The sequence below is a fragment of the Hyla sarda genome, chromosome 2 (genome assembly GCF_029499605.1).
Source record: "Hyla sarda isolate aHylSar1 chromosome 2, aHylSar1.hap1, whole genome shotgun sequence".
Classification (NCBI taxonomy): domain Eukaryota; kingdom Metazoa; phylum Chordata; class Amphibia; order Anura; family Hylidae; genus Hyla; species Hyla sarda.
In genome coordinates, this window is record NC_079190.1 from 280,902,883 (window position 1) to 280,928,283 (window position 25,401).

The following is a 25,401-nucleotide window of genomic DNA, read 5'->3' on the forward strand; positions in this document are numbered from 1 at the left end:
TGGACCTCCCTGTGTCCAAACACTTCATTGAAGCTGGACACACGGAGGCCGATCTCAAATGCATGATTGTTGACCATATTCCTCCCCCCAAAAGAGGGGGTGATAGAATAGCTCTCCTACAGGTAAGAGAACTCAAGTGGATCCACAATCTGAATACACTCAAACCCAATGGGCTCAATGTCGAGTTCACTGTGCTACCCAAAATGTTGAAGCGTTAATGGGTCTAGCCTCATATGTTGGGGCACATCTACCCTGCTTAGGTGAATAGTGATCAATTCCTATGATTAATTCTTATTATTAATTTCTCTTTTTTCTTCTTTAGTTCACATGCCTTCCGGGTACCTGCCTTGATGTCAAGCCGCGCCACAAGCTTCAATTTTTATACCATCGCACTCTGACTTTGACTCTTCCACCCCTGTGGAGACAGCATTTGACCATCCCTCTATACACTCTTCTCTTTGGGTAATTGACATGACTCCCCCTCCATGTATTATTTCTCCTTCCGTCCTCTGTGCCCTTCTGTGGACCTATGTATTCACAACTTACTTAGTGACAACTGATACTCCAGTATGTAAGATTTGCATGTGGGGCAAATTGATACAGGTCCCTGGATAGCGTGGGTCTTAGGGGTTACATGACAGTTAACTACCCTATATACAGTATGGGTACTGTCACAGGTGCAGGGTCAGTCCATGTCCATGGACAACACCCATAGGACACCCCCCGAACTATGACCCGACACGCACAGGACCTTGTAATCCATGCCCCATGATGAATGATTGCGCCTGGCGGAGTTATTTGGTTACTCTAATATCTTTTTTCCTTCTCTAGTGACGTGCTTTACAGACCACCATCATACGGATATCGGTCCAAATACGCCGATGCAAGTCTGGTCCACAGACGAGGACGAATCGTTGGCTCCGGTTCATGCACACCGGTAATCATGATATATATGGAGAGTGGAGTTGGCTCATGCACGCCGACTGGAGTGAGTCATTACCCATTGTTTCATTTTCTTTACTTTATCTATATAGTTTGCTAACTGACCAGTCGGTTACCATGGGCAACCACAAGTTAGTGATTCCTCACTATCTGGCCCCTGCATCGGGAGAATGAGGACCAGCGACTGCAAACTGCTTTCTCTTCTGAAACATCTATACTTTCTACTGTGTTGCATTGTGCTGTCCCCAGGAGCGACACCTTTTCTTGTGTATACATTTTGAGTACACCTACCTCAGACGAACTCTTTACAACAAGCGCTTGTATATTGTGTGCGGACACACAGACCTCTCTGAGCATGCGCTGGCTACGGCTGTCGGGTTTCTATGGATACGAGGACGCGTTCTCCCGACCCGGAAGTACTTCTCCTCTGCTACGATGCACATTGCACACAGGGCGCTTTGGCGCCTGAGATCAGGAAACCTCGTGGCGGGACCCCGGAAGGCATACACGGCTACACCCGGTATTTTGGATCACAGTCACTGCACTATTTGCACTTTTAGCAAAACATGTCTGTTTTCTCAACCTTTGATTATCGGATGTCTATATATGTCTTGTACATTAAGCTTTTGCATTATTGATTGCACAATATATCAGGATCGCTTTTGTTTATGTATGTAAATCATGTATTTTCCTATGTCACATGACCCAGTGGGCGGTCTATAAATACCCACCTGTATCACTATTATTCACTTGAAAAAGCCAGTGTGAGACTGGTGAAACGTTGTCTATGCACATGATGGAATAAAACCACCTTCTTTGCTACTTGTGGAGTGTTGCATCGTATTTGCTTTATTTGGATTAAGGAACCGGAGGACCCAGGTTCCAGATATGCGGGCACCCCGAATCTCTTTTTTACTCTGGATTTTGGTTGTGCCGTTTTTATTTGCATTGTACCTACCTAGCTGGCTACCCACAGCTACCAACGTACCTACCTGGCCACCTATCTACCTACCTAGCTGACTGCCTAAATGGCTACCTACCTACTTAACTAGCTACCTACTGATGTATTTACCTACTGGTGGGATCAATCTACATATCTAAGGGTGAATTTATCCATTAGGGGGTTTCCTAATAAGGGACCTATCAAACTACTGTGGGACATACCTACCTATTGGGAAAACTAGCCATTTTTACTGTACAGGAAACCATGAGCGCATAATTATAGTTTAGAGGTCTATAGATGAGGAGATTGTGTAGAGGTGGGAGACCACTGGGAAAAGGTTCTTTGTAAAACTTGAAAAAAATTATTTGTGGGGCAAAACTGAAAAGAAAAAAACGCTATTTTGTAAATTTTGGGGGCTTCCGATTCTATGCAGTGCACTTTTCAGTAAAAATGACTCCATATATTTATTTTGTAGGTCCATACGGTTACAATAATACCCAATTTATATAGTTTTTATTTTGTTTTACTACTTCAAAAAAAATTACAACTACATGCACCAAAATTAGTATGTTTAAAATTGTCATCTTCTGACCCCTATAAATCTTAAATTTTTTTGTATATGGGGCGATATGATCTGAAGTTTTTATTGGTACCATGATTGTTTTGATGGAACTTTTTATACATATTTTATTAGGGTATAAAAAGTGAACAAAAATATGCAATTTTGGATATTAGATTTTTTTTTTACGTGTATGCCATTGACCCTGCAGTTTAATTAACATTATATTTTTATAGTTTGGATATTTACGCACACAGCGATACCACATATGTTTATTTTTGTGGGTGATTCAAACCTATATTCAAACTTTTACTTTTTTGTACTTTTTTTTTTTTAGCCCCCATAGAGGACTATTACAAGCAATCTTTTGATTGCATATACTGAACAATGCTATGCCATAGCATAGCATTGATCAGTGTAATCTGTGCTCCATTGCTCCAGCCTAGATCTCAGGCATGGCGCAATCAGTTGATGATTGGACAGTGAGGAGCAAGGTAAGGTGCCTCCCGCTGTCCTCTCAGCAGTTCAGGATGCCACAATTTCACAGTGGCGGTCCTGAACCAACCGGCAGTATTTTGTCCCAGTTTAGACAGCGCGATCAACTTTGTTCGCAGCGTGTAAAGGGTTAATACCAGACATCAGCCCGATCAGCAATGTCCATTATTAGCCACGGGTCCCGGTTGCTGATAGCAATCGGGACCCAGCAGGTACGAAGCGTACTCAGCTCCTGAGCACGCTTCACATAACGGGAGCCGTAAAACGAGAGTAAATATATGCTTGTGGTCATTAAGGCGTTAAATGATTTGTCAATAAAAAATATCGTTTGATCAGTAGTAATTGCTCTAGTTTTTCTTGGTATACTATGTTTTGCAAAGAGCTATACTGAAGTACTCTAGTGAGACACTCGGCACCGTATATTTATAATGAGGAACATATATTTAGACACTGTAGATTGGTGCCATTTATTCTTGTATCTATTTCTGGACCCAGTGAGGCCCTGGCCTGATAGGTATTCCCAACAATAGTCAAGGCTGTACTAGGCTTTGGTGCTTGCCATAATTCAGCTTGCTGTACCAGAAAAGCGGCAATCTAATAGATCAATGCAATGCATATGCATTACATTGATCTCTACAAGCTATTAAAGGGGTACTCCAGCGCTAAGACATCTTATCCCCTATCGAAATGATAGGGGGTCAGATGCCTGATCGCGGGGTACCGCCGCTGGGGACCCCCATGATCTTGCACACAGCACCCCGTTACAATCAGTCCCCGGATCTGATTACTGGCAATCACGGGGCCAGAGCATTGTGACGTCAAGGCTCCACCCCCATGTGACGTCAGACTCCGCCTTCTCAATGCAAGCCTATGGGAGGGGCCGTGATCGCCAGTAATCTGACCCGGAGCGAACATGCTCCGGGGACTGATTGTAATGGGGTGCTGCGTGCAAGATCATGGGGGTCCCCAGCGGCGGGACCCCCGTGATCAGGCATCTTATCCCCTATCCTTTGGATAGGAGATAAGATGTCTTAGCGCCAGAGTACCCCCTTAAATGATGGCTTATAAAAGTACCCTAGGGGCGCTAAAAAACTGTGTAAAATAAAAAAAAAGGAAACAAAAATCGACTCCTAATTAAATTCAAATAACCCCATTTTCTCATTTTCTAAATAAAAAATGTAAAAAAAAAAAACATATTAGGTATTTCCAGATGTGAAATTAACTATAAGATTAAATTAACCATTTCATTGTTAGTAGAAATGTAAAAAAAAAAATTCTAAATTTATAGATCAGGAAGGGATTAACCCCTTAAGGACTTAGCCCTTTTTCACCTTAAGGACTTGGCCGTTTTTTGCAATTCTGACCACTGTCAATTTAAACATTAATAACTCTGGAATGCTTTTACTTATCATTCTGATTCCAAGAATGTTTTTTCGTGACATATTCTACTTTAACATGGTGGTAACATTTTATGGTAACTTGCATCCTTTCTTGGTGAAAAATCCCAAAATTTGATGAAAAAAAATGAAAATTTAGCATTTTTCTAACTTTGAAGCTCTCTGCTTGTAAGGAAAATGGATATTCAAAATAATTGTTTTCTTGGTTCACATATACAATATGTCTACTTTATGTTTGCATCATAAAATGTATGAGTTTTTACTTTTGGAAGACACCAGAGGGCTTCAAAGTTCAGCAGCAATTTTCCAATTTTTCACAAAATTTTCAAACTCAATATTTTTCAGGGACCAGTTCAGTTTTGAAATGGATTTGAAGGGTCTTCATATTAGAAATACCCCATAAAATAACCCATTATAAAAACTACACCCCCAAAGTATTCAAATTGACATTCGGTCAGTGTTTTAAGTGTTTCACAGGAATAGCAGCAAAGTGAAGGAGAAAATTCAAAATCTTCATTTTTTACACTCGCATGTTCTTGTAGACCCAATTTTAGAATTTTTGCAAGTGATAAAAGGAAAAAAATTTTACTTGTATTTGTAGCCCAATTTCTCTCGAGTATGCACATACCTCATATGTCTATGTTAAGTGTTCGGCAGGCGCAATAGAGGGCTCAGAAGGGAAGGAGCGACAAGGGGATTTTGGAGAGAACATTTTTCTGAAATGGTTTTTGGGGTGACATGCTTTACGGCGACTTGCATTGCTATAAAGGGCCCGACCGCGGCTGAAGATCAACTCACCTGTCGCCGCTGCCGCTGTCTTCACCGCCGGGATCCGGGTCTTCAGGGACGAGTCCTCCGTCCTCCGGTCTTCCTCCCGTCCTCTCCGGACTTTCAGGGCCCGGGCAGGGCGGGAGGAAGTAACCGCCCCCCCCTGCGATTGGTCGGTTAACTAACCGACGGATTGCAGGGAATAGGAGTATAGGAGCAGGCTTGCCACCTCGCTCCTATACTTTAGCATGGTCCTGGCTGTCTGTGACAGCCGGGATCATGCAAAATTACCGGGCGGTCGGGTCCCAGAGACCCGATCAGCCCGGTATCGCCGCAGATCGCAAGGGCGATTTCCCTTGTGATTTGTGGCGATCGCCGACATGGGGGGCCTACATGGCCCCCCTCGGCGTTTGCCCTGGATGCCTGCTGAAGAACTTCAGCAGGCATCCAGTTCCGATCTCTGCCCGGCGAGCGGCAGGGACCGGAAAAGGCCATGACGTCGTGGGACGTCATTGGTCCTTAAGGCCCAGGGTGCCATTACGTCCCAGGACGTCATTGGTCCTTAAGAGGTTAAGGACTTGGAATGCAAGGCGTATCCATATGCCCTGCGTCCTGAAGAGGTTAAAAAGGTTGCAAAAATGATACAATAAAACATGTGCATAAAGGCAAAACAGTTCTAGAAAAAAAAAGAAATTGAGAATGGCAGTTCTCTTGCTAATACGATCGGCAGGGGATCGAACTGAAGAGAACAGCTGGAGTTAAACATAACCACAAATCAGAACTACAAATAGTATTGTGCTTAGTATCTTTGACCATGTGTGTCTTATTATACAGGGTGGGCCATTTATATGGCTACATCTTAATAAAATGGGAATGGTTGGGGATATTAACTTCCTGTTTGTGGCACATTAGTATATTTGAGGGGGGAAACTTTTCAAGATGGGTGGTGACCATGGCAGCCATTTTGAAGTTTGCCATTTTCAATCCAACTTTTGTTTTTTTCAATAGGAAGAGGGTCATGTGACACATAAAACTTATTGGGAATTTCACAATAAAAACAATGATGTGCTTGGTTTTAACGTAACTTTATTCTTTCATGAGTCATTTACAAGTTTCTGACCACTTATAAAATGTGTACACTGTGCTGCCCATTGTGTTGGATTGTCAATGCAACCCTCTTCTCCCACTCTTCACACACTGATAGCAACACCGCAGGAGAAATGCTAGCACAGGCTTCCAGTAGCCGTAGTTTCAGGTGCTGCACGTATCTTCACAGCTTAGACAATTGCCTTCAGATGACCCCAAAGACAAACGTCTAAGGGGGTCAGATCGGGAGACCTTGGGGGCCATTCAACTGGCCCACGACGACCAATCCACTTTCCAGGAAACTGTTCATCTATGAATGCTTGGACCTGACACCCATAATGTGGTGGTGCACCATCTTGCTGGAAAAACTCAGGGAACGTGCCTGGTTCGAGCATTCTTAGATGAACAGTTTCCTGGAAAGTGGATTGGTCATCGTGGGCCAGTTGAATGTCCCCCAAGGTCTCCCGATCTGACCCCTTTTATCTTTGGGGTCATCTGAAGTCAATTGTCTATGCTGTGAAGATATGAGATGTGCAGCACCTGAAACTACGGATACTGGAAGCCTGTGCTAGCATTTCTCCTGCAGTGTTGCTATCAGTGTGTGAAGAGTGGGAGAAGAGGGTTGCATTGACAATCCAACACAATGGGCAGCACATTGAACACATTTTATAAGCGGTCAGAAATTTGTAAATAACTCATGAAAGAATAAAGTTACATTTAAACCAAGCACATCATTGTTTTTCTTGTGAAATTCCCAATAAATGTGATGTGTCACATGACCCTCTTCCTATTGAAAAAACAAAAGTTGGATTCAAAATGGGCAACTTCAAAATGGCCACCATGGTCACCACCCATCTTGAAAAGTTTCCCCCCTAACATATACTAATGTGCCACAAACAGGAAATTAATATCACCGACCATTCCCATTGTATTCATATAAATGGCCCACCCTGTGTAAATTTTTAAAGGAAATCAGCAAGCTTACTCAACCGCTCTGCTTTTTAGGCCATAGAAACCTAAGCAGAGAGCAAGATGACACTGTTAGGCCATGTTTCCACACAGTTTTTTGGAATACTGCCGCCGCAGTTTTTGAGCAAAAGTCAGAAGTGTATCCAGAAGGAGGAAAAAGTATAAATCCTTTCTTTATATATCTCATTCCATTTCAATACACATCTGGCTTTGGCTCAAAAACGGCAGTGGCCGCATTACAAAAAACCTATGTGGAAACCTAGCCTTAAAATACCATAGCTGCAGGGTTACAGAAACTTCTAATTTTTACTCAGGAACTTGCAAAAACATACAGGAACGGTTCAAACAGTAGTGCAAAGTTCATTGGAGAATGGATCACAGTTGCTTCGGGCACTATGTGACTTGTAGTCCTTGCTAACTGGCTTCTTGCTTGTTTCATTATGCTTAAATGGGCACTGTCATGAAATAAAAAAATTGATATGTTGTAGTACTTAAGTACTACAACATATCTCTAATATAGTTTAATTAAAAAAAGTGATTTTAAACCAGTTTAAAATCACTTTTAAATTCGGCCACTAGGGGTCGCCCTCCTAGTGGCCGAATGCATTCGGCAGTGACGTCACTACAGAATTTCGTCTCATTTGAGCCTGGCAAATGAGTCGAAATTCCAGTCACTGCGGTGCTCGCTCCCGCCTGTCAATCAAACAGGCGAGAGCGAGCACAGTGAAATCCAGGGCTGCGCATTGGCTCCCTGGACTCTCACACTGGCTGCCTCCTTGCTGCATATTCTCCCTGCAGCAGGGAGGAACATGGCTCTTACCTCTGCTTACAGCCACGGCTCCAGTGGGGATACGCCGCCTCCTCACTTCTCCTTGCAGCTGTGTACTGTCATTGCCGGGGGGAGCGCGTTATATGGAGCAACAAGTGTATGCCCGGCTTCCTGTCATGCTCCTACACTCTGGTAACTCTCTCTATGGTTCTGGAGGACTTTCAATCCTCCAGAAACATAGAGACAGTTTTCAGAGTGTACGGGCATGACAGGAAGCCGGGCATACACTTGTTGCTTGCTACGGACCCCCGCTCATGGTCCGGCACAGGTGAGGGGGAGGGGGGGGTGTCTTCCAACACAGGGTGCCTCCAGTTGTTTCCCCACTACAACTCCCAGCATGCCCTGACAGCAAATAGATGTCAGGGCATGCTGGGAGTTGTGGTGGTGAAACAGCTGGAGGCACCCTGTCCTGAGAACTATGGGCGGAACTCGGCCCCCAGCAGGCATCAGTGACGTGTTGCCTGCTGGGGAAGTCTGCCTGGTAGTGAGCACACTACCAGGCAGACAAAATGCCATTTTTAAGATAATAAAAAAAAAAATAAAGGCAGGGAGGGGGTTAGGGATAGATGGGCAATAGGCAGGGACAGAAAAAAAAAAAGAGGATGGTGGGAGCTACCCTTTAATTATGTTTTGGGCTGTTCTGGATTTGGATTGTTTAATTTATAGGAGACGTGGGAGCTGACAGACATTGACTCTACTGTACACATAGGTATCCGGAATGAGAGCATACCGCCAGTTGAAGACTGTTGATTTAGGGACCGGAGTTGCTTGGGGCTTTCTATCTCCCATAATCCCCTTCTTGGCTAATGGAGTCTGTGGGCTCTCTTGGCTCTTTTCCAGATTGCAGACTTGCTTCTGACTGGAAGGGATGTCCTAGTCGGACATGACTGTCACGATGCCGGCTGGCAGGTAGTGGATCCTCTGTGCCAGAGAGGGATTGGCGTGGACCGTGCTAGTGGATCGGTTCTAAGTCACTACTGGTTTTCACCAGAGCCCGCCGCAAAGCGGGATGGTCTTGCTGCGGCGGTAGTGACCAGGTCGTATCCACTAGCAACGGCTCAACCTCTCTGGCTGCTGAAGAAAGGCGCGGTACAAGGGAGTAGACAGAAGCAAGGTCGGACGTAGCAGAAGGTCGGGGCAGGCAGCAAGGATCGTAGTCAGGGGCAACGGCAGGAGGTCTGGAACACAGGCTAGGAACACACAAGGAAACGCTTTCACTGGCACGATGGCAACAAGATCCGGCAAGGAAGTGCAGGGGAAGTGAGGTGATATAGGGAAGTGCACAGGTGATAACACTAATTGGAACCACTGCGCCAATCAGCGGCGCAGTGGCCCTTTAAATCGCAAAGACCCGGCGCGCGCGCGCCCTAGGGAGCGGGGCCGCGCGCGCCGGGACAGGACTGACGGAGAGCGAGTCAGGTACGGGAGCCGGGGTGCGCATCGCGAGCGGGCGCTACCCGCATCGCGAATCGCATCCCGGCTGGAGGCGGTATCGCAGCGCCCCGGGTCAGTGGATCTGACCGGAGCGCTGCAGTGAGGAGAGTGTAGCGAGCGCTCCGGGGAGGAGCGGGGACCCGGAGCGCTCGGCGTAACAGTACCCCCCCCCTTGGGTCTCCCCCTCTTCTTAGAGCCTGAGAACCTGAGGAGCAGACTTTTGTCTAGGATATTGTCCTCAGGTTCCCAGGATCTCTCTTCTGGACCACAACCCTCCCAATCCACTAAAAAAAAGGTTTTCCCTCTGACCTTTTTGGATGCCAAAATCTCTTTGACGGAGAAGATGTCCGAGGAGCCGGAAACAGGAGTGGGAGGAACAGATTTGGGAGAGAAACGGTTAATGATAAGTGGTTTAAGGAGAGAAACGTGAAAGGCATTAGGAATACGAAGAGAAGGAGGAAGAAGAAGTTTGTAAGAGACAGGATTAATCTGGCACAAAATTTTGAAAGGACCAAGATAGCGTGGTCCCAACTTATAGCTAGGGACACGGAAGCGGACATATTTAGCGGAGAGCCATACCTTGTCTCCAGGGGAAAAAATGGGAGGAGCTCTTCTTTTCTTATCCGCGAATTTCTTCATGCGTGATGAAGCCTGTAAGAGAGAATTTTGGGTCTCTCTCCATATGATGGAAAGATCACGAGAAATTTCATCCACAGCGGGCAGACCAGAGGGCAAGGGGGTAGGGAGGGGGGGAAGAGGGTGACGGCCGTACACCACGAAAAATGGGGATTTGGAGGAGGATTCAGAGACTCTGAAGTTATACGAGAATTCGGCCCATGGTAGAAGATCTGCCCAGTCATCCTGGCGGGAGGAAACAAAATGTCGTAAATAATCACCCAAGACCTGGTTAATTCTTTCTACTTGTCCATTGGATTGAGGATGATATGCAGAAGAAAAATTTAATTTAATCTTGAGTTGTTTACAGAGAGCCCTCCAGAATTTAGACACGAATTGGACGCCTCTATCCGAGACGATCTGCGTAGGCAACCCGTGAAGACGAAAAATGTGTACAAAAAATTGTTTAGCCAACTGAGGCGCTGAAGGAAGACCAGGAAGAGGGATGAAATGTGCCATTTTGGAGAATCGATCAACGACCACCCAAATAACAGTGTTGCCACGGGATGGGGGTAAGTCAGTAATAAAATCCATACCAATCAGAGACCAAGGCTGTTCGGGGACAGGCAGAGGATGAAGAAAACCAGCGGGCTTCTGGCGAGGAGTCTTATCCCGGGCACAGATAGTGCAGGCTCGCACAAAGTCCACCACATCTGTCTCTAGAGTCGGCCACCAATAGAAGCGAGAGATGAGTTGCACAGATTTCTTGATGCCCGCATGACCTGCGAGATGGGAGGAGTGACCCCATTTGAGGATTCCGAGGCGTTGGCGTGGAGAAACAAAGGTCTTTCCTGGAGGAGTTTGCCTGATGGAGGCTGGAGAAGTGGAAATCAGGCAGTCAGGAGGAATGATGTGTTGAGGAGAGAGTTCAACTTCAGAAGCATCTGAGGAACGAGAGAGAGCATCGGCCCTAATGTTCTTATCGGCAGGCCGAAAGTGAATTTCAAAATTAAATCGGGCAAAGAACAGAGACCACCTGGCCTGGCGAGGATTCAGCCGTTGGGCAGACTGGAGGTAGGAGAGGTTTTTGTGATCGGTGTAAATAATAACTGGAAATCTTGATCCCTCCAGCAGATGCCTCCATTCCTCAAGTGCTAATTTAATGGCTAGAAGCTCTCGATCCCCGATGGAGTAGTTCCTCTCCGCCGGAGAGAAGGTCCTAGAAAAAAAACCACAAGTAACAGCATGCCCGGAAGAATTTTTTTGTAGAAGGACAGCTCCAGCTCCCACTGAGGAGGCATCAACCTCCAATAGGAAGGGTTTAGATGGGTCAGGTCTGGAGAGCACGGGAGCCGAAGAAAAGGCAGACTTGAGCCGTTTAAAGGCGTCTTCCGCTTGAGGAGGCCAAGACTTGGGATCGGCATTTTTTTTGGTTAAAGCCACGATAGGAGCCACAACGGTAGAAAAATGTGGAATAAATTGCCTGTAATAATTGGCGAACCCCAAAAAACGTTGGATGGCACGGAGTCCGGAGGGGCGTGGCCAATCTAAGACGGCAGAGAGTTTGTCTGGATCCATTTGTAGTCCCTGGCCAGAGACCAAGTATCCTAGGAAAGGAAGAGATTGGCATTCAAACAGACATTTCTCTATTTTGGCATAGAGTTGATTGTCACGAAGTCTCTGAAGAACCATACGGACATGCTGGCGGTGTTCTTCTAGATTGGCAGAAAAAATCAGGATATCGTCCAGATATACAACAACACAGGAGTATAGGAGATCACGAAAAATTTCATTAACAAAGTCTTGGAAGACGGCAGGGGCGTTGCACAGGCCAAAGGGCATGACCAGATACTCAAAGTGTCCATCTCTGGTGTTAAATGCCGTTTTCCATTCATCCCCCTCTCTGATGCGGATGAGATTATAAGCACCTCTTAAGTCCAGTTTGGTAAAAATGTGGGCACCTTGGAGGCGATCAAAGAGTTCAGAGATGAGGGGTAGGGGGTAGCGGTTCTTAACCGTGATTTTATTAAGACCGCGGTAGTCAATGCAAGGACGTAGAGAGCCATCTTTTTTGGACACAAAGAAAAATCCGGCTCCGGCAGGAGAGGAGGATTTACGGATAAAGCCCTTTTTTAAATTTTCCTGGACGTATTCAGACATGGCAAGAGTCTCTGGGACGGACAGAGGATAGATTCTGCCCCGGGGTGGAGTAGTGCCCGGGAGGAGGTCGATAGGACAATCATAAGGCCTGTGAGGAGGTAGAGTCTCAGCTTGTTTTTTGCAAAAAACATCCGCAAAGTCCATATAGGCCTTAGGGAGACCGGTTACAGGAGGAACCACAGAGTCACGGCAAGGGTTACTGGGAACCGGTTTTAGGCAGTCCTTGGAACAAGAGGGCCCCCAACTCTTGATCTCCCCAGAGGACCAATCCAGGGTTGGGGAATGAAGTTGAAGCCAGGGAAGTCCAAGGAGAATTTCAGAAGTGCAATTGGGGAGGACCAAAAGTTCAATCCTCTCGTGATGAGATCCGATGCACATTAGAAGGGGCTCCGTGCGGAAACGTATGGTACAGTCCAATCTTTCATTGTTTACACAATTGATGTAGAGGGGTCTGGCGAGACTGGTCACCGGGATGTTGAACCTGTTGACGAGAGACGCCAAAATAAAATTTCCTGCAGATCCAGAGTCCAAGAAGGCCACAGTAGAGAAGGAGAAGGCAGAGGCAGATATCCGCACAGGCACAGTAAGACGTGGAGAAGCAGAGTAGACATCAAGGACTGTCTCACCTTTGTGCGGAGTCAGCGTACGTCTTTCCAGGCGGGGAGGACGGATAGGACAATCCTTCAGGAAGTGTTCGGTACTAGCACAGTACAGGCAGAGATTCTCCATGCGGCGTCGTGTCCTCTCTTGAGGTGTCAGGCGAGACCGGTCGACCTGCATAGCCTCCACGGCGGGAGGCACAGGAACAGATTGCAGGGGACCAGAGGAGAGAGGAGCCGGGGAGAAGAAACGCCTCGTGCGAACAGAGTCCATATCCTGGCGGAGCTCCTGACGCCTTTCGGAAAAACGCATGTCAATGCGAGTGGCTAGGTGAATGAGTTCATGTAGATTAGCAGGGATTTCTCGTGCGGCCAGAACATCTTTAATGTTGCTGGATAGGCCTTTTTTAAAGGTCGCGCAGAGGGCCTCATTATTCCAGGATAATTCTGAAGCAAGAGTACGGAATTGTACGGCATACTCGCCAACGGAAGAATTACCCTGGACCAGGTTCAACAGGGCAGTCTCAGCAGAAGAGGCTCGGGCAGGTTCCTCAAAGACACTTCGAATTTCCGAGAAGAAGGAGTGTACAGAGGCAGTGACGGGGTCATTGCGGTCCCAGAGCGGTGTGGCCCAAGACAGGGCTTTTCCAGACAGAAGGCTGACTACGAAAGCCACCTTAGACCTTTCAGTGGGAAACTGGTCCGACATCATCTCCAAGTGCAATGAACATTGGGAAAGAAAGCCACGGCAAAACTTAGAGTCCCCATCAAATTTATCCGGCAAGGATAGTCGTAGTCCAGAAGCGGCCACTCGCTGCGGAGGAGGTGCAGGAGCTGGCGGAGGAGATGATTGCTGAAGCTGTGGTAGTAACTGCTGTAGCATAACGGTCAGTTGAGACAGCTGTTGGCCTTGTTGCGCTATCTGTTGTGACTGCTGGGCGACCACCGTGGTGAGGTCAGCGACAACTGGCAGAGGAACTTCAGCGGGATCCATGGCCGGATCTACTGTCACGATGCCGGCTGGCAGGTAGTGGATCCTCTGTGCCAGAGAGGGATTGGCGTGGACCGTGCTAGTGGATCGGTTCTAAGTCACTACTGGTTTTCACCAGAGCCCGCCGCAAAGCGGGATGGTCTTGCTGCGGCGGTAGTGACCAGGTCGTATCCACTAGCAACGGCTCAACCTCTCTGGCTGCTGAAGAAAGGCGCGGTACAAGGGAGTAGACAGAAGCAAGGTCGGACGTAGCAGAAGGTCGGGGCAGGCAGCAAGGATCGTAGTCAGGGGCAACGGCAGGAGGTCTGGAACACAGGCTAGGAACACACAAGGAAACGCTTTCACTGGCACGATGGCAACAAGATCCGGCAAGGAAGTGCAGGGGAAGTGAGGTGATATAGGGAAGTGCACAGGTGATAACACTAATTGGAACCACTGCGCCAATCAGCGGCGCAGTGGCCCTTTAAATCGCAAAGACCCGGCGCGCGCGCGCCCTAGGGAGCGGGGCCGCGCGCGCCGGGACAGGACTGACGGAGAGCGAGTCAGGTACGGGAGCCGGGGTGCGCATCGCGAGCGGGCGCTACCCGCATCGCGAATCGCATCCCGGCTGGAGGCGGTATCGCAGCGCCCCGGGTCAGTGGATCTGACCGGAGCGCTGCAGTGAGGAGAGTGTAGCGAGCGCTCCGGGGAGGAGCGGGGACCCGGAGCGCTGGGCGTAACAATGACAAATATACCAGTAAGTTCCAAAGCATACTTTCACCAACATATACCAGGACATGGGACAAGAAAAGTGGCTGTTACCTGATCATAAAAATGTAGGTGGGTTATTTAACCCCTTAAGGACCAAGCCCATTTTCACCTTAAAGGGGTATTCCGGCATTTTTTTTTATATTTGACTATGCTACAGGAGCTGTAATGTTAGGGTAGTTCATAATATGCTGTCTGCACCTGTGTTTGACGGTTTTCTCACAATTCTTCTGTGATTTTCACCTCACTATTTATTTTTACCAGCATACAAAATAACTGTTGTCTCTTATTTTTCCCAGCTTTCAATGAGGCTGAGACCTGACTTAAAAAAAATCTAAAACTTTTTTTTTACAAAATCAGTAATCTAAAATTGCTCTATTTTGACCACCTATAACTTTTTCACTTTTCCATATATAGGGCGGTATGAGTGCTAATTTTTTTGCACTGTCATCTGTGCTTTTTATCAATACCACATTTGTATATAAAAAAACTTTTATATCATTTTTTATTAATTTTTTGGGGAATAAAATGTGACAAAAAAAGCAGCATTTTATTATTATTTTTTTTACGTTAACGCCATTCACCATACGGGATCATTAACCTTATATTTTGATAGTTTGGACATTTACACATGCGGTGATACCAAATATGTTTATTTTAAAAAATTACGTTTTTTGGGGGTTAAATGGGAATAACTGAAAATGTTTTCACTTTTTTTTTTACTTGTTATTTTTTACATTTTTCATTTTTTTTTACACTTTTTATGTCTCCCTAGGGGACTATCTATAGCAATCATTTGATTGCTAATACTGTTCAGTGCTATGCATAGGACATAGCACTGATCAGTATTGTCGGCTATCTCCTGCTCTGGTCTGCTCAATCTCAGACCAGAGCAGGAGATGCTGGGAGACGGATGGAGGCAGGTGAGGGTACCTCCATCCGCCATTACAGATGATCGGATTGCCGCAGCAGCGCTGCGGGCGATCCGATCATCTATTTTAACATGCGCATTGCCACAGATGCTGTGATCTGTACTGATCACGGTATCTGAGGGGTTAATGGCGGACATCTGCGTGATCGGGGATGTCGGCCATTACCGGCAGGTCCCAGCCGGAACCTGCCGTGTATGACGCAGCACCCCTCCGATGCTCGCGATCATACATAGGACGTTAACGTAAGTCCTGGTGCACAAAGTACCGCCAAACCAGGATGTGGATTTACGTCTGTGGTCATTAAGGGGTTAATACATGGATTATGATGGCTTTTAACTATTATTCTTTTGAACTTTCTAGATGAGTTCAGACTTTTCAGAAATATTGGAGTGGCTTGGAAGCATGGTTGTCTAATATCAGATGCATTCACCTGCCTTTCTTTGTGAACTTGAAAGCATACTGAGATGACAAGTGGTTTCCCTGGAGACTTACCGTATGTCTCTAGCCTAATGTACTTATCTCCAGGTAAGAGAGCATACTGATGGTTAACTGATGATCAACAACTATTGTAAGATATTAAACGCATATGTTGATTCATTCAGGATTGAGATACAAGCCATAGCAGGCAACATTGATTTAACAATAAAAATGTTATAGCTCTAAGATAGTGGTGACACAAAAATAATTTTATTTTCCGTAAAATTATTTTATTGTGCAAACACTGTAAAATATTAAAGATATACTAAATATATTTGGTATTGCTGTAAGTGAAATGACCTGTAGACTAAACTTACCATGTTATATATACTATGCAATGCATGCTATAAAAGGAAGAAAAAAAAGTTATATCCTATTTAAAAAAATAAATAAATAAATAAATAAGCAAAAGTGAACCAGTAAATGATATGAACAGTTAAATGGTGCCATTGTAATGGAGAAAAAAAAGGTTATGGTTCTCAAAGGGGTACTCTAACATCAGGTAAAAATAAATGCTACAGTAGCATTGCTTACCTGTCTGTGCAAGTTCTGGGGTGGGGATCCTAGTCCTGTACTTCCTGGTTGAACTTTCTGGAGGAGCAGTTGCTTAGCACTACATCCCAGAATGCATTGCTTTCCCCAGCTCTTCATCACAGCCCATCGACCCTGCCTTCTCCCCTCACAGCACTCCTGCCATCACCTGGGAACAGGGTTGGAGTGGCTAGGTGGAACTTGTTCAAGGAAGTGGGGTGAAAGGGAGGTCATCCCTAGGGGAGGGGGTGTAGGTTATATAGAGGGGTGCTCTGGGTGGGGGGAGGCACTCACCAGCATTGGTGGAAGTGAAAAGAAGGTGTCCATGTCATACTTGGACGAACTTTTCACCCATCTTTGGGCTGCTGCGGCCTCCCACGGTGATGCTGGGTCTGGGACCAGGTACTGCAGGTGTTGGGGTAGCGGGAGTAGGGTGCAGGCTGACCCCCTCCCTGGCTTGCAGTGCGGATCCCACAGGTCCCAGGCTCCAGAGCGGCTGAGCCCTGAGCCCACTCCCCGCACTCGGTGCTGCTGTCTTAGCCCAGCCCGATCCTCTCGGGAGTGCTGTCTCTGTTGATGTTGTGATGGGTATGTTCAGGATTTGCTTGCGCAGCTGTCGGCGGTGTTGTTGCAGCATCCGGGGGGTGTCGGGGGTGGGGGTGGGGGGGGGACCCTGGTTCCTGTGTGGAGAGTAACCCTGAGGAGAGTAAGAAGGAGGAGGAGAAGTGGCGGTGTCAGCTGATACCTCGCACGTTCACTAACTGGATGCAGGCTTTCTCTATCTTAATGAGTGTGATCGGGGAGAGGGTGCCAGAACATTGTTCAGCGCTGTTTTATTACTTTGATTCCATAGGGGAGGATTACTGAGTGTATGGGGGAGTGGCGTGGTTGTGATGAGCATTTCCAGCAGCGCAAAGCGGTACGGCCTTCTCTGAGGTGGGATTATAAGGACATCAGCTTATGGCTGCTACGTGGAGTGGGTCAAAGCCCACTTCAGGGGATGTCCGGCGGTTTCTCAGCAGCCGGGCAGTCGGCTGGTACGTTGACAGTTCAACCAGGAACATGAGTGTTCGGGGTGCTGTGGTGCCCACAGTTTCTCCGAAAGTTTTAGGCGAGGCAAAGGAAAGGGAGCTGTGGCCTTGATGTGGCCGTTTCTAAGGCAGTACCCAAATAGGGTGGCTGCCGCATGGTTTGAGTTTGGGTTTTGTAATACCTAGTTCAGCGGTGGCAACAGGTGGCCGGAGTTTGGTGTCGGCTTGTGGTCATCCGCAGGTGGTAACCGCTAAATTACATGAGGAGGTGGCATTGGCCAGGATGGCGGGTCCATTTGTGGACCCGCCATTGGCGGATTTGGTGGTTTCGCCTCTGGGGCTGGTGCCTAAATAGGAGCCGGGTAAGTTCAGGTTGATACACCATTTGTCTTACCCAGCTGGGGCTTCGGTGAAAGATGGCATTGCTGAGGTGTGTACGGTGTCCTACACGTCGTTTGATACAGCAGTGCGGTGGGTCCGCAAGTTCGGGCAGGGGGCATTTTTGGCAAAGACGGATGTGGAGTGGGCTTTCCGGTTGTTGGTCCATCCATACAGTTTTCATTTGTTCGGAATTTATTTTGTGAGGGGGGGATTATGGGGATTGTTGTTTGCTGAAGGGCTGTTCCATTTCTTGTGCTTATTTTGAGACTTTTAGCAGTTTTTTGCAATTGGTGGTGAGCCATGAGGCGGGTTGGTCATCGGCGCTTCACTACCTTGATGATTTTTTATTTTTGGGGCCGAAGGGCTCTCGTGTTTGCTCGGTTTTGTTGCATACCATGGAGGCATTTGCCCAGCGTTTTGGTGTCCCGTTGGCGCCGGACAAGACTACAGTGGTAAAGTTTCTGGGTTATTTTGATTGATTCAGATCATATGGAGTGCCGTTTGCTGGATGATAAGTTGGAGGATTTAAGGTAGAGTGTGCAGCAGTGTCGCCGCTGCAAGAGAGCACCGTTGGGGGTGGTTCAGTCGTTGCTGGGTAAATTGAATTTTGCTTGTAGGAATTTTTTGTTGTCGATTGTCGCGCGCAGCGGCGGGGGTGACCTGTCCTGCATCATTAAGTTTGTCTGTCTAGCCAGGTGGGGGTGGATTTGGAGGTCCGGGACTCTTTTTTTTGTCAGTGTATAATGGCAGGTCGATGTGGATGGCGGAAGTGATTGATGATGCCGAATTGGAATTTTTCACTGACGTGTCTGGTTCGGTGGGTTACGGGCATTTTTCAGGGGGAATAGAGTGCGGCAGAGTGGACAGTCTCTTAGCGTACTGCAGGGTTGGTGGCCAATTTGGTTGTATTGGAGCTGTTTCCAATTGTGGTAGCTATGGAGATTTGAGGAGACCAGTTGCGGGATTGGCGGGTCCGTTTTTGTAGTGACAATATGGGTGTGGTGCATGGGTGTGGTGCATCAATCATCAGACCTCTAGTTCCCCACCGGTGTTGAGCTTGCTGCATCATTTAGTTTTGAGGGGTTTGTTGTTGAAAGTTCAGTTTGTGGCGGTGCATGTTCCGGGTGTTGTCAACTCTGTTGCTGATTGTCTTTCTCATTCACAGTGGGACAGGTTTCGCGTTTTGGTGCCGGAGGTGGAGTGGCAGGGGATTCCTTGCCCCGAGGGGCTGTGAAATGTGGTCTGGGAGCAGCGGCACAGTTGATCCTGAGGTCGTTGAGTGCAGGCAACTGGTCGGCATATACGCATGTTTGGCGTGACTGGGAGGTGTTAATGCTGAGGGTGGATCCTTGTGTGGGTGCCGAGGATTGGGTGTTTATGGTGTTGTATTTTGTGGGCATGTTGTTGGAGTCAGGAGTGTCTGTATCGGGTGTGTCGCAGCGCATTTCTGCGTTGGCTTTTTGGTTTCAATTGAAGGGCCTGGGGGATGCGACTAAGCATTTTTTCGTGCGCTGTGCCCTTCAGGGCTATCGGAGGGGTGGTACCTGGGCTGATAGGCGTCCAGTTTCCGTTGACCTGTTAGTTTTTCTGGTGGGATGGGTCAAGCGTGAGAGTTTGGATGGGTATGAGGTGCTGTTATTTCAGTTGGCGTTTGTTCTGGCTTTTTTTGTGGCTTTTAGGGTTTTCGGAATTGGTTGCTCGGAGTCAGTTGGTTGTTGGGGGTTTACTGTTGGAGGTTTCATGGTTGTGCTGGGTAGTAAGGTTAGGTGGCATTTGCGTCAATCTAAGACTAGTTAATGGGGTCGGGGTTGTTGGGGGCATTGCCCGGATCACCGGTTTGTCAGGTTAGGTGTTTGGGTGAGTTCTTGGTGGTTTTTCCAGTCGGCTTGGGTTCTCTGCTGGTGTATCGGAATGGGTCTTCTCTCTCGCTCTTTCGGTTTGTCTGTTTTTCATAAGTGTTTGATGAAGCGGGGACTTGTCCCGATTCATTTTGGATCGGTGCGGCCATGGAGGCTGCTAGGTGGAGGTTGGGTGAGGACTTGATTCGGCGGATTGGGCGCTGGGAGCCGGCTCGTTTTAGGTTGTATGTTTGTCCACATTTGTTGTGATTGGTTGGGAGGAGGTGGCATTTGTTTCTATTCTCTTTTGCGTTTTTCAGATCGCAGTAAGTGTTTGGTGTGGATCCTCGCACACTCCTATGTTCAGCGTGGAGCAGTTTGTGCAGCAGTGTGTAGGGATGGTTGCCAGTTAGGTTTTTCGAGGGAGTCGGTGGTAATGCGGTATATTGGGATTGGAGGCATTTTGTGGGGTCGAGTGCTCCAGGAGGTACAATTTCATGCTTCTATAGATCGTGACCCGGATATCTTAGTGGTACACGCTGGCGGCAATGATTTGGGTTTACGTTCATCCCAGGAGTTGATATGGGACATTAAACTATTTTGCGTTTACATTCTACCTTTCCGGCCAGGGTTTTTGTTTGACATGGTGGCAGGGTGGGTTTGGCGTCATGCCAGGTTGGTGGAGCGGTTGAACAGGGCTCGGGTTAAATTGAACAAGGAGGTGGGCCGTTTTGTTCGCAGGAACGGGGGTGTGGTGGTTAGGCAAACTTAGTTGTAAGGGGATCCAGGGGAGTTTTTGGATCCTGATGGCGTTCGTTTGAATGACATCAGGTTGGATTTGTGGGCGTTAGCTGTGCAAGGGGGTATTGAGCTTTGAAAGTGTGGCGGGATGAAAGTTAGTAAGGTGTCAGTATCTTTCATCTGTGGCGTGCAAAAGGGTCCCGGGAGGTAATAGTTTTAGAGTTAGTTGTATGCTGTTGTTCAATTGGTCCTCCATGTGGTGGTTTCCGGTAGTGTTTAGCGGCATAGGCCATATTCGAATTCACGATATTTCCCGAATATATAGATGAATATTCGTCCTATATTCACTAAATTTGCATATTCCTAATATTCGCGTATCATTTTCGCATATGCGAAAATTTGCATATGCAAAAATTAGTATAAACGAAAATTCGCATATGCGAAAATTAGCATGTGCGAAAGTTCGTACGCCAGTCTCACACAGTAGTATTAGAGCCTTCTTTAAACCACACAAGCTGGAAGCAGAGAGAGATGATCACTGTGATGTGTACTGTGAAAAAAAACACAAAAAAAAATGAATATTCATAATTACGAATTTATAGTGCTATATTCGCAATGCAAATTTTATTCGCGAATATCGAATATTCGCAAATAAAATTCGCATTGCGAATATTCGCGAGCAACACTAGTTTCCAGGCCTCAGGAGTTCATGGGAAGGTGCACAAGGTTATCTGGGTCCCCTGGGCCAGGTGGTTGCGGCTAGGGGTAAAGAATATAGTGCACAGGATTTGGTGTGGGAGGGGAGTGCTCTCCAGGGACCCTCAGGGACAAGTAGTTAAGTTCAGTGAACTTGTAATGTTTATATTTTATAATGTATTCAAATGTTATTTATGGTTGTTAAATAAACGGGCCAACCGGCCCATTTTCCTATATGATGTGTAAGTGTTTTCTTTGGGGTAAGGGTTGGTAATGTCAAATGTGGGGGTGGGGTTTTAAGTTAGGAAGGGATGTATCTAAAATCCTATCCAGTCATGTAGCATTGTTCAACACAAGGAATCATTACGTGATGCTGTCTTCAGAACAGGCATTTTATTAGTGATAATATTGCAATACCAATGCCTTTTTACCATAATTATGAGAAATCACAGTAAAAAAATAATTTGCAATTTTATAACAATTATACAAATTATTGTAAGACGTACCATTTTTACTGTGATTTTGATAATTCTCCATTGAAGCTTTGCAAAAACACGTACTGTGCTGTGACTGTACTGCTAATAAAAAGCTACGTGTGAGCAAAGCCTTAAAGGGGTATTCCAGGTTTTATAAACTTTCCATTATCGTGCTCTTAATACAAAAGTATGTCTAAAGAACAATTACTTGTGTTACACACCCCCCCCCCCCCCCCCCCCCAGGTTCAGCATTCTTCTGGACTCTGTAAGACTGTTGCCTCAAGCCTTTCTCAGGATCCTGTTTGGCTCAAAACTACAGCTGATTACAGGGGGCTTGACTTCTTCTTGTCTTCCCTGACAAGCCAGCTCCCTGATGAAGTGTGTGGTCTAGCTATACGTGCCACCACAGCTATGTTTAATGCATCTACCGCTGTCACATGATCTCAGCAGTCTGCAGACAGTAGGGGATGTATTGAACGCTGGCGTGGTGGCACAAATAGCTGGAGCGCACACATCTGGCTTGTCAGGGACAAGAGGAAGCCAATCCACCTGAGATCAGCTGTTGTGTCGAATCAAACAGGATCCTGGGAAAGGCTTGAGACAACAATCGAGAGACCAGAGGAATGCTGAAACTGGGGGGCCATGAAAACACAAAAAAGGGGTTGATCTACCCCACCCATGTAATGCAAGTAAATCTATGTACGACATAAGTTTGCATCACGGGCTCGATACTGAAAAGTTAATAAAACCTGGAATACCCCTTCAACACTAGTGTTGCTCGCGAATATTCGCAATACGAATTTTATTCTCGAATATCGCATATTCGCGAATTTGCGAATATTCGCGAATATAGCACTATATATTCGTAATTACGAATATTCGGTTTTTTTTTTATTTTATTTTTTTCACAGTACACATCACAGTGATCACCCCTCTCTGCTTCCAGCTTGTGTGGTGTAAAGAAGGCTCTAATACTACTGTGTGAGACAGGCGTGCGAATTTTCACATATGCGAATTTTTGCTTGTACAGGTTTTTATATATGCAAATTTTTGCATATGCTAATTTTCGTATATGCGAATGTTTGCTTGTACAGGTTTTATATGCAAATTTTCGCATATGTTAATTTTCGCATACGCGAATATTTGCATATGCGAAAATAAAATGCGAATATTTGCGAATATATGACGAATATTCGTCCATATATTCGCGAATATTCGCGAATTCGAATATGGCCTATGCCGCTCAACACTATTCAACACACCTCATTCTCCCCAAATGATATATATGTATATGTGTATATGATAGGGAGATTGATGTAGCTGGTCAGAGGTGATGCCCTCACTCAGGGGAGGGGGCCAGAGCTCAACAAGATCTAGCCACATTTTCTTAGACAGCAAATGATGATGCATTGGGAAGGGGCAGAAGCAAAAAAACAACACCACATTGAAAATGAAAAAAACTATACCACTTCCTGTCAGGGGTGAATCACACAATTCACCAAAAGATCACCAAGGTGATCCACTAATTCCCTATATTTCCCATATACTTGTTAAAAGGTGTAATCTTTATTCATTCAGAACACCAACAAAAAAAGGGGGTTAAAAATTGCAGTGTATCTCTCCTCCCGTATTGATAGTAGTTATCTGTGCCAACCAGGCATCACCTATTATCTACCTGTGTGTACCTGCAGTGTGCACACGGTTGTTGGGGGAGTCTGCACTGTATATTAAAACCTATCCTATGCCCCCCTCGACATGTTTTGCCGCAGGACGCGGCTTTGTCAAGAGGTTTTAGGGCACTGAATGAAAAACGCCAATACAGGGGTTTAAATAACCTCCTATTGTGACATCATGGTAGGGTGGTATTCACTTCTGATTGGTGGGACGCCATCCCATCCAATCATCCTCTGTTTAATTTGATGGATGTTTCCATGCACCTATTGCTGCGCTCATAGTTCAACCAATCCACATAGTTGTTTATTGGTTGCCTCGGTAATACATCACATGATCACTGCATCATGGTCTCAGCGCTGATGTTCTCATCCGCCTCCTGCGCCGTGACCCCTGCGCGAGCTCTTATACCAGCGAGCGTTTCTTACTGCCGGAGCTGCGCAGTTCTATGTGCGTGGGGACTTAGTCTCCACGGGCATTTTCAAGTAGGTATAATAGTCAATCACTGTGCAGCTTCATATGCGCCGGGACTTTTCTATGTAAGGGCTGCGCGATGTAATCTGCGCAAACACTTAGTCTCCCGTAGTACTCCATATTCACAGGGATAAGATCCAATAGGATGCATTATTATTCTATATAACAGTTAGTTGACGGCTATAAGGTTGAGGAATGAGGGGATAATTGTATTAATATGTGATGTCCATAAGACCATATCTATGTAGATACATAAAGGTGGATCCACAATAACAGGCAGATCATCCATATTCAGTCATATTATTTATTGTGATCCTTATTAATTTGCAAATCCCATATCTATTACCCTTACAGACTGTAAATACAAATTCATATAGTATCACCTAATTGGATTATATGTTAGGGAAAATCATATATATGAATTATATCCAGTGCAACAGTCATCATATAATTCTACTCAGCAATATTCCAGTTCTTCCAATCCTCATATTCCACCATATTCTATACTGTTCTATGTTGTATATTGTTATCACCATAGAGTTAATTGATTATTTATTAATGATTTTAGACGCAGCATATTAGTCGATCATGGTTTGTCCATCTGCAATTCCCTCCTTGATGTCACTTCAGCAAGGTGTTCAGTAAGTATGTAGATAATTGTATATGATGTTTACATATTATGGCAGCTATTCTAAATGAACGCGGAAAAGGTAAATCCCTCATTGAGTCCATTAGGGCTCAAACTTTTGAGTCGCTGTATCCATCTTGCTTCTTCACGGAGTAGTTTCCTGTCTAGGTTGCCTCTTCTGGGGCCCAATGTCATCTTAATTAGTCCCCAAAATTTAAGGGTTTGGATATCCCCTCTATGGAAATTTCTAACATGTCTTGCCAGTGGGGTATCAATCCCAGTGCGGATGGTGCTGAGATGTTGAGATATCCGTCTTCTCAGTTGTTGTGTGGTTTTACCCACATATAGCTTACCACATCCGCACTGGGCTATATATATTACTCCAGAAGTCTGGCAGTTGATAAAATCCCTAATAACATATTTCTTGTTATCAATTGGGTTAACAAATTCTTTCATCCTTGGTAGGAATCAGCAAAAAGTACAATTTCCACAGGGATGAGATCCTTTTATTGTAGACTTGAGCCATGTTCTTTCAGTTTTTTCAGTGTAGAGGCTATGAACCAGATGTTCTCTGATATTTTTCCCTCTCCTATATGTAATCGAAGGAAAAGGGGGGATGACATCTCTCAAATCATTGTCTGCCTGTAGGATAGGCCAGAATTGACGTAGAATATTCATTACCTGACGACTATTTTCGTCAAAGGTACCAATACATCGTACCGTCTTAGTTATTGTTCCCGTTGTCTGTTTGCTTTTCAGTAGTTCAAGACAGACTTCTGGAGTAATATATATAGCCCAGTGCCAGACTTCTGGAGTAATATATGTAGCCCAGTGCGGATGTGGTAAGCTATATGTGGGTAAAACCACACAACAACTGAGAAGACGGATATCTCAACATCTCAGCACCATCCGCACTGGGATTGATACCCCACTGGCAAGACATGTTAGAAATTTCCATAGAGGGGATATCCAAACCCTTAAATTTTGGGGA